This window comes from Myotis lucifugus, unplaced genomic scaffold, assembly GCF_000147115.1.
Source record: "Myotis lucifugus unplaced genomic scaffold, Myoluc2.0 scaffold_100, whole genome shotgun sequence".
Lineage (NCBI taxonomy): Eukaryota > Metazoa > Chordata > Mammalia > Chiroptera > Vespertilionidae > Myotis > Myotis lucifugus.
Window position 1 is genome coordinate 717,086 of NW_005871148.1, and position 10,698 is coordinate 727,783.

Genomic DNA, 10,698 nt, shown 5'->3' on the forward strand with positions numbered 1-10,698 from the left:
GGCAGCTATAGAGATGATTGACATAGGAGGGTCCTCATGGTTTAGGGCAGGGGGTGAGATCCTGACTGTGTGGCCGGGATTGTGACCTGGTTCAGGGGAAGGGACTGGGTCCCCAGTATCCTTCCATCGTCTGGCATTCAGAGGTCTCAGAAGAACATCGCGCTGAAACCCTGACTCCTCATTTCTATTCTGGCATCTCTGGCTGGCAGCTGAACCATGGTCCTCCTGTGCCAGGCTTTCTGGGAGACGTCCAGGGAGAGAGGGTTGCACCCTTCACCTTGACTGGGGTGATCCCCACACGTGACCCTGAGGACCCCAATAACCAGCCCTCCTATCCAGCAGCCCCTCTCTGAAAGATAACGGCCAGGTCCAGGGCAGGCTCTGCCCCCTCCTCTCAATTGAGCTCCGCAACCTGCAAGTCAGTTCTCTATCCACAGTTCATTCAATCAACAAGTCGCCAGTGGAGGCTTCACTGCACCACGTGCCATGCGCTGTACTAAGCATTGAGCTACGGAGATGAAGGACAGTCCCAGCCCTCTCCGTTGAAGGAAAGGCCAATAAACAGGTGGTTGCAACTCAACAGGGTAAGTTCTATCAGTAGAGATGGTCATAAGTGAGTATACCAGCATCAGCAAATCCAGGGAGCTCGTTAGAAATACAAATTTAGCCCTAGCTGGTTTGGCTCAGTGGATAGAGCCTCAGCTTGCGGACTCAGGGGTCCCAGGTTTGATTCTAGTCAAGGGCATGTGCCGGGATTCGGGTTTGGTCTCCAGTGTGTGTGTGGGGGGGGATGGGGTGTGCAGGAGGCAGCCAATCAATGATTCTCTCTCATCATTGATGTTTCTATCTCTCCCTCTCCCTTCCCCTCTGAAATTCAATAAAAAAATATATATATATATTTTTTTAAAAAATACAAATTTACAGGTCCTGCTCCAGACCCATTGATTGGGAAACTGGGGGAGGGGAGGGCCTAGCAATCAGTGCTTTAACAAATCCTCCAGGTAATCCCGATGCAGGCTCGTGTTTGAGACTCAATGAGCTATAGGAATACTGTACAGAACAGAGTAGTTCTTCACCCTGAATGGAGTGACGGAGAAACTTTCCTGGAGGAAGAAACTCCTGAGGCGAATTTTCAAGAACAAAGAGCCCCATGAAGGGGTAGAGAGCCCTCCAGGTGGATGAAGCTGTGTGCACAAGAGCTCAGAGGAGGAGGGGCTCTGGGTATTTTCAAAGAACTACAGGGGTGGAGGGGTGGCAGCCCAGTAAGCTAGAGGAGCTGGGAAAAGAGATAGAAAAAAAATAAAAGATTTCAGAATTCCTAATAGAAGGAAACTAAGAAAGAGAGTCGAGGTGCACGGTGGACCCCATGCAGTAAACAACCCGGCCAGAGCAGCCACGCGGGACAGATAACTCCAAGGGCCTGGAAGCCCCCCACCTCGTCCCTGAACCCCTTTGGTTAACCCGAACGGCATGACCTCATGTGTTATGGCTGCACAGGCACGGGGGAGGCCAAATCCGGTGTTTGTATTGAAATTAATTGGGGGCTTCGCAGATGATGAAGGCTTTGAGGAATGCACAGGCCTCGAAGTGATCCCGTGCACAATGGTGTCGCTTACGACCACTGCGGGCCCCCAGCGGCTCCCGTCTGCACGTCCACAGCCCTTCTCGACGAAATCAGAATCACAGACAGATAGGAATATTTTAAAACTCAAAGCAGATATCTCCCAGGCACCGGTCGTCGGGGAGGGCTTGGGTGAGCACCCCAGAGCTATTTTTAGCCCAGGAAATGGAGCCCCCATTTTACCAGGGCAGCCACTTGTCAATCAGGAAAATCCCACTGCTCACCCCCAGCCCTGATTTATGGTGATTCAGAGGGGAGATGCTGCCAGGAACAGGGCTGGGGCCAGGAAAATTTCATCTGTCTGGAATCCGACAGGAAAAAAGAGGCCTGGAAATTTCAGAGGAAGCCGGGATCTGTGCCGGTTACAGCGCCTCTGTTTGTGTTCACTCAGCTGGCTCCTGTTAGCGAGTTAAGGGTCCGCTGAGGAAAAGCATCGGGCCAGGTTTTTCCATCACTCCAGAACCTTGAGCTTGATCCCCAGGCAGCGGCTGCTCTTGCGACCTCTGACCCCAAACAACAGGAGCCTTCACCAGGTTTCCCTTGGCCTCCAGCCCTGGGCCGCAGCTTAAATCAACATCTTTGTCTTTTTCTCTCCCCTTACTTAAAAAAAAAAAAAAAAAGATAGCAAAGTGATTCTATCTTTGTTGTTATTTGTTTGATCAGATCTTAGCACGCTCAAAAAGCAGGGTTCAGTATGAACACTAATTAATTCTGTTTAGTTTTAATTTCCACCCCTGGAGTGCCCCAGCTCTCCCAAAGTGGCCTTCTCACTCGTCCTCCCTGGTGCTTGGGCGCCAGGAACCCCTCACTTCCCAACCTGATGGCATGAGCTCCACAATGAAGCCAGGGACTGGGGCTCTGTTCAAAATCTTGCTGTGGGCCCTAACTGGCTTGGCTCAGTGGATACAGCGTCGGCCTGCGGACTGAAGGGTCCCAGGTTCGATTCCGGTCAAGGGCATGTACCTTGGTTGCGGGCACATCCCCAGTAGGGGGTGTGCAGGAGGCAGCTGAATCGATGTTTCTCTCTCACGATGTTTCTAACTCTCTATTTCTCACCCTTTCCCTTCCTCTCCATAAAAAAATCAATAAAATATATATATTTTTTAAATCTTGCTGTGTGACAAAGTCTAAGGGGCAAACAAGATCATGTCTTTTCTACTCATGCATTCATCACTCAGAGCCTGTTCTATGCCAGTCCCCATGCTGGAGGGGTGGGGATGGGGCGGAGGGGGTGGATGTGAAACAGGCATGACCCACCCTGGGGGCACCGCCCTGTAAATAACTACAGTGAGAGGAACAAGCGGGACGACCACGGTTCGCAGGGGAGAGTCGTGCAGCACAGAGAAGTCCCTTGGGCTGATTCAGAAGGTAGATAACAGGGGACGAGGCATCCACAGATGTGTGCAAAGACCAAGAAAGGGGACGGACACACACCCACATCCTGAGGAGTCTGCGATGCCTGGAGCACAGACAGGATCCCAGGGCTGGGCTGGCCCAGGAGGGCTTTGTTTGAGCCAGGTGGATGGAGCCTCAGATACGGTGCCCCGCCTGCCAGCTCTGTGGCACGGAGGGCTCAGCAAAGGAACGCTGGCCCCTGCCAGCACTTCTGTCTGGGAGAAAGCTGCCCCTCCGATTCTCACCCTGATGCCAGGCAAGGCAGTTCCTCCCCGGATGTCCCAGGTCTCTCTGTTTAGAACCGTGGTCGGCAAACCGCAGCTCAGGAGCCACATGCAGCTCTTTGGCCCCTTGAGTGTGGTTCTTCCACAAAATACCATGTGCGGGCGCGCATGTACAGTGCTATTGAAACCTCGTGGCCCATGCGCAGAAGTCGGTATTTTGTGGAAGAGCTGGTATTTGGTGGAAGAGCCGCACTCAAGGAGCCAAAGATCCGCATATGGCTCCCGAGCCGCAGTTTGCCGAGCACTGGTAGAACGTTGGGACTTACATCGGGAGTGCTGGAGAGTTTATAACCCCGAGGTCAGATGGGCATTTTGTGCAGGTGACTCTGGCGGCACTGTGGAAGCTGGGGTGCAAAGGGGTGAGGCTATGGGCAAGGGGGCCAATCAGAGGAGAAGACAGGGGCTGACATGGCAGGGCAGTGGGGATGGAAGGGAGGGCAGGGTTTAGAAGACACTTAGAATCCCAATCCTGTTACCCTCGGTGGCAGGCCGATGGGAGCTGTTCGGCAAAGAAATACTAATGGGCGAGGGGAGACCGAACTTCTGGAAGAACCCAGAGCAAAACCTCACGCCACAGTCTGTGAAGGAGAGAAAGTGGCCAGGCCGGCCGCTACTTCGGACAGGCTGCTTGAGACTGTGGTCCACCAGGGGCCAGTGGAAGTGAGCCCCAGGGGCCGGGCTCGGACCTACAGCTGCCCATCTTGGAACCCAGGGTTTCCAGGACACTGGGGAGAGAGCCCTGAGACATCAGTGAGGGACTTGCCTGGTGCACAAAACTTAAGGGGAGTCCCCAAAACTCAGAAATCAAGATAGATGATATATTTTTATTATTGATAATATCGCATAGCCCCCCCTCTACCCAACAGATAGATAATATTTTAATGCAGTATTTTAAGTCAAAATTAATGCAAACATTCACAATGAACAAAATGCAAAAACTTCAGAAAAGACAAGATGTAACCTTCATTATTCAATGCCCTGCCTCATCCTCTTCACCTTAATCCCAGCCTTGGTTCCAATAAAACTTTATTTTAGAAAGCAGACAGCCAGCCTGGGGGCTATCGTTTACTGATTTTTTTAACACTGTGTTAATTTTATTTTTCTTGATGACTGAGTTTTTTGGCAGCATGTCACTCCCCTTGCTCTAGACCTGGGCCTGCCCCAGAGGGCCCCTTCCTGGAACACAAACCCCAATGAAAAGACCTCTTGCCTGCAGAGAACATGCTACGTGAGTTTGGCTTAAGAGCGCTCTGAACCTACATGTGTTGAGGGCTCCCTGTGGTCAGCAACTCTGAACCAAGGGCCCCAGAGATCCTGGTACCCTGTCGCTTAGAAAACCTGATGGTACCTTGCGCCTGCAAAGAGTTCTGCAAGCTCTCTAAGCTCAGCTGCCTCATCTATAAAATGAAGAGAAGACCCAAAATACCTCCACTAGAGAACAATAGAATGTCCGTGTGTTGTTTTTCATTTCAAAGAAATCTAAGTCAGCCCAAACCCAGATCTTTCCCACACCGAATGCACCAACCCTATGAGCCCATATCATGTGCGGGGCACTGTCTTGGGGAGATGGAGATAAACAACACGTAAGCAATGTATTCCTAACCCCTGGCCACCACTGCAGTTTACACCCACAGATTAGAAAGAGCTAGATCCAAACACAGGCCAAACTCATTCTGCCGCTGTTTGTTCATTCATTTATTCCATCAGTAATAGGCAACCACTGAGTACCTGTAGGTGTCAGATGCTGCCAGGCATTGGGTGAATCAGACATGCCCTTGGCCTCTAGACCCTTATAACCTAGTAGAGTCAGACAGACAGAAAAGTAACTGCCATATGAAGTGACGTGAGCTCTTTAGAGATAAAGAAATATGGGAATCAGAGAAGACAATGATTTAGGTGGCGGTGAGGGGAGGTTTTACGGAGCAGGATCTTGAATTCTTTACAAATAGAGTTGTGCCGTACAGATGGACTAGCATTCTTCGGACAACATTCTTGTCTTAGTTTGTCTGCTGTAACAAAACCACCATAGACTAGGTAGGTGACTTATAAACAACAGAAATTTGCATCTCACGGTTCTGGAGGCCGGGAAGGGCAAGATCAAGGTGTCAGCAGATTTGCTGTCTGGTGAGGACTCACTTACTGGTTCATAAGTGGCTGCCTTTGACCAAGTTCTTTATGGCAGAAGGGGCAAGGGAGCTCTTGGGGGCTATTTAAAAGGATACTAATCCCATCATGAGGGCCGTGCCCTCGTGACCTTATCACCTCCCAAAGACCCCACCTAAACACCATCAAATGGGGATTGGGATTTCAACATAAATTTTGGGGAGACACAAATATTTAGCCCACAGCAGACCTGTATGTGCTAAGGCCGAGCATGAAGGAAGGCAAGATGATTAGAAACGAGGAGAGGCATGGATGGCCTGGCAAGGGAAGCAGTGATGGGAGAAGGAGGCGGTAAGATAAACTTGGCATAGACCAAAAAAAGCCCTGTATGCTGAGATAAAAAATTAGATTTTATTCTGTTGGCAGTGGGAAGCCATTGGAAGTTTTCAGGCAGAAAATGGCATTTTCTGTCTGTTTTTAGAAAGAGAACGCTGGCAGCCATGGAGAGGAGGGATTAAAGCTGGAAGTACCTAGAAATAGAAACGTCAGTGGGGGTGTTTTGCAATGATCCAAGGGAGAAATGGTAAAGACCTGACCAAGACTGTGTGGTGAGGATAGAGAGCAGGAATGGAGCTAAAGAGATTTCTGGTCAGAAGCTATATGACTTGGTGACTAGGTGTCTGGGACCCAGGGACCCAAAATACCTCCACTATTTAAGCCAGCACTTTCCCCAAAGACTGGCATGAGGGTGGGCAGACAAGCACCCCAAAGCCCATCTAGCACAATACACCTGTATCCTCTCTAAACCAGCTGACATGGTCTGAATCAGAGGGACGACTGGGGTGGGGAATGATGAGGTTTCAAATCACCATTCAAGGGTTTTTAAGGCACCGACCACCTGCTAGTATTAGGGACCTCTGAGGTTATCCCATTCGGACCAGGAAGTGGATCTGCAGTCGATGATTATGAAGGGGAAGGGGGTGAATGCCCGTGCTCCCTACGTACATCATGTCTCCTCCACCCAGAGATGAGAGGAGTTGCCCCCTTAATGCACCGGTGTCTTAGGATGCCCAGTGCTCTCCTGCCTGCTGACTTGGTGCTGGCCTCCTGCAGGCCTCTGCCTTCTAATCGTGAGAGGCCTTGGGAGATGTGTGGGGTGGAAGCCTGAGGGTGTGTCACGAACCTCTGACCTCAGGCCCACCCAGCAGGGTGTACTGTCCCCAGCAGGGTGTGAAGGTCACTTAGGCTTCTGTCCATCCTCGCTGCCTCCTCCTCCCTCTCCTCCTACCTCCACCCAGCCCATGACCAAAACAGTCAGCCTGAGAGGGCTCTCCCAGACGTCACTGGCTAGCCTGTCAAACATGGGAAGAATTCCAAAGCCAAATTCCAAATACCTTACCTCCCACCGTCTCCCACAGCCCCACCAGCTTGTCCACCTCTCCCAGCACAAGGAGCTAGAAACCTGAAGCGCAGAAAATGACATCAGCGGGCCTTGGTCAGAGACCTGCGCACCAGGAGGGGAGCTGCTCAGTGGAGGGGGCCAAAGAGCAGGGACCTTAACTGACCCAGCGCCCCGCCGCATTCCGGCTTCTTTCCCTCCCGGCCCTGGAGCTTCCAAAGCCTTCGCTGCACAGGAAGATCGTGTCTTCCCTGAAGCAGGCAGAACGCTCACCTCTGCTATTAACAGAACATCCGGTAACATTTTAATTGAAAATTAACTCTAATGACTCCGCCAGCTGACCAGGAACACAAGCAAAACCAAGACCTACTGTGATGCTGCAAATAGACACACACATGGTGACAGATGGCGTGAGGAGCGAGACAAAGGCTGAGGACAAATAACCAGGGACCCAGGAAACGCTCCTGCTCTCAGCTCAAGCATCATGTCTCTGCCTCGCAAGAGACCCCCTTAACACACTCACATCCATCCTTTCCCACCCGCCCCTCTGCCGTCCCCAGCCCTACCCGGGCCCAGTGATCACTGTTCCTTGTTCAGATCTGACTGCTGTCAGCAGGGTTTGTGTGTGTCTTCAATAGGAGGCTGAAGTTTACTTAGCATATACACAGGTCATGTCTGACATTTGAGAAAATGCTACTTGCATAAAACACCGTAGATTAAAGATACATAGAATTTGCCCTGGCCAGTGTTGCTCACTAGTTAGAGCTTTGGCCAGTGCACCAAAGGGTCTCAGGTTCGATTCCTGGTCAAGAGCATGGACCTGGGTTGTGGGGTTCGTTCCCCACCCTCGGTAGGGGCGTATTCAGGAGGCAACTAGTCACTGTCTCTCTCACATTGATGTTTCTCTCTCTCTCTCTCTCTCTCTCGCTCTCGCTCTCACTCTTGCTCTCGCTCTAGCTCTCTCTTCCCCTCCTTTCTTCCCTCCTTCCCTTCCATTCTCTGAAAATCAATGGAAAAGATACCCTTGGGTGAGGATTAACAACAACAAAAATACATAGAATTTGTGTTTTAATACAATAACAGGGTCCCAGGATTCAGACAAGGAAGTTCGATTTCAAGTCTGCATTACAGAGTTCCTTGCTCAGCTACAAAGAACTATCGTGGAGGTAAACTCTGCTCATCTATTTCTCAAGTCAAATATTCATGAATCTCACGTACAGGGCTTTGCATCTGTAGAAGGTAGTAAATTTCTTCAGCATGTGGACCAATTTCTGAGTCTCCCATTTCAGATTCCTCACCAGTTTCCTGTTCAGAATCAAATTTTAACTATCCGGTGGTTCGAAGTTACCAGGTCTCCTTGCAGTCTCTCTATGACCTGCCATAGGCTGTATGTGTTCTGCTGCTCCTGCCAATTCTTCATGCTCCTTTTTCAGATGAGCAGTTTCACTGTCCTTTTGTTCAATTTCTTTTTTAAAAAATATATTTCTTTATTGGTTTCAGAGAAGAAGGGAGAAGGAGAGAGAGATAGAAACATCAATGATGAGAGAGAATCATTGATTGGCTGCCTCCTGCACGCCCCCTACTGGGGATTGAGCCCGCAACCCAGGCATGTGCCCTTGGCCGGAATCGAACCTGGGACCCTTCAGTCCGCAGGCTGACGCTCTATCCACGGAGCCAAGCCGGCTAGGGCTGTTCAATTTTGTTATGAAGTTTCGCCTTTTCCTTTAGTGCTTCACAGACCGCCTCCCTCCGTTTCTCTCCACTTCTTTCCAAGATGGAGAGGATGGATTTTCTGTAACCATAAGACCAAATGATTCTTGGGCAACTCCTCCAAGATCTTTGTTTTCACTATGTTCTGGGACGATAATAACGCCAGAGCTGGAAGTCTGAGCTGTGAACGGGTCATTCCCATGTCTCCTTTGGACAAGCCCTCAACCAACTCATTTTCTCTTCCCACAAGAGACCCGGCTGTGGGAGGCTGGATCCTCTTCAGAGTTCTTCTTGGGACAGGACTATCCACATGTCTTTGGGTCCCTTTTTGTTTCTGCTTCATACCGGGACTCATTGTGCAGGCAAGGCCGTGGATCATGGGAGGGCCGATTCCAGTGGGAGGGAGTGAAGTGGCTGATCTGGCCGCCCCATGCACCCCCACCTCCATCCCACCCCCCACATACACCTCCTGCCACCACTCTCACCCGCTGGAGGGAACCTGGCACAAGACCCCCAGCCCACCCGCTGAGGTCCTCACCTCCCCAGTCAGCAGATTCATATACAGATTTTTTTTAATTGATTTCAGAGATGAAGGGAGAGGGAGAAGGAGATAGAAACATCAATGATGAGAGAGATTCAATGATCAGCTGCCTCCTGGACACCCCCTACTGGGGGTTGAGCCCGCAACCCTGGCAGGTGCCCTTGACTGGACTCGAACCCAGGACCCTTCCGTCTGCAGGCCAACACGCTATCCACTGAGCCACACCAGCCAGGCTCAGTCAGCAGATTTTAATGTTGTGGATCCAGAGGGTGACCCGAGACTGGCCTTTGCTCCGCACAGGCACACAGCAGGGTGCAGAAGAGTCTGAGGAGCCACAGGAAACAAACATGGTGACATTCGTTTACTGGAATATTTGGCAGGAGGAACCTTTGTTCTCACATAAAATCAACCCAGATAGATTAGGAGGGAGAAAGTGACACGTGCGCACATTTTAAAATAAAACATCATTCTTCAAATCATGTGGGCCAACTACAATGGGGTACCCAGGATCAGATCCTGGGACAGAAAAAGGACATGCATGGAAAAACCGGTGGCATACAAGCAGACTGGAGGCTAATTACCAGTAAGGCACAATGTTAATTCCGCAGTTTTGACTAAATTACGTTGGTTACACAAGATGTTAACACAAGAGAAAACTGGCTAAAGGGTATACAGGAACTTTTACTACCCTTGCAACTTTTCTATAAATATAAAATTATTCCAAAATAAAAAGGTTATTTTTAAAAAGTCATGTGGTTACTCTGGTTTTTCTCCTTCTACTTCCCCACCACCACCACCACCATTCCCAGCAGCACAAGTTCCCATTGCCCCACCAGAATGGCAACCGCTAGAAGCCCACAAGGATGGGCTGGGACCAGCGGCAGGATGTGTGGTCATGGGCAGGTCTGAGCCAGCTCCAACACCAGGGACTCAGCCTGCAGAACCACAGACAGACCAGAGCCCCGGAATTCCAGACCATTCCAGATCTCCAGGTCATTTGTTCATTTCCTAAGTGTTTATCACAGCATGTGCCAAGCACGGAGCTAGGCTGCTGTGAGAACAGGAATGTGGAGGAAGAGGACTGTGGCTACAAAGATGAGTAAGGCCCAGAGAAACACACAATCGCCCCCCCCTTAAGGAAGCTGTGAGGGAACCAGATGTGCTCCCCACACAGTGACAATAGCCGGCTGTGACTGGAAGGCAGGGGTAGGCACAAAGCCTGCTGGGGTGATCAGGGAAGGCTTCACGGAGGCGGCAATATCAGCTCCTGCAACTGTAGCCCAGGTGCTCCCCGTGACCCAAAGACAGCCACGCCCGAGCCTCTGGCTCAGGCAGCTGGAAAGAGGAGCCAAGACATAGGGTGTTGCTCTGCAAATATCAAGTGCTGTAATCATCATAAAATCATCATCATCATCATCATCATCATCATCATCATCACCACCACCATCAGACTCTGATGGCCCAGTGGGAGGTCCAGGCCCTGAGGAGGCCCCCAGTGAGGAGAGAACAGGCAAGGAGGAGGCCATCCCTACAGCCAGCGGGGCCACTTTGGGACGCAGGGGCATGTTGACACAGCTGGGAAGAAAGTCCTCCTCTGCCTCATTAATCACCTCTGCACAGGAGCTCTGAGGGAGGGGCACCCCAG

At 50.8% G+C, this 10,698-nt stretch overlaps 1 pseudogene; it reads right to left on the reverse strand.

Annotated features, from left to right (window-relative positions):
- Positions 1-8,012: 8,012 nt before the first annotated feature.
- LOC102422193 lies at positions 8,013-8,867 on the reverse strand (annotated as a pseudogene).
- Positions 8,868-10,698: the final 1,831 nt, after the last annotated feature.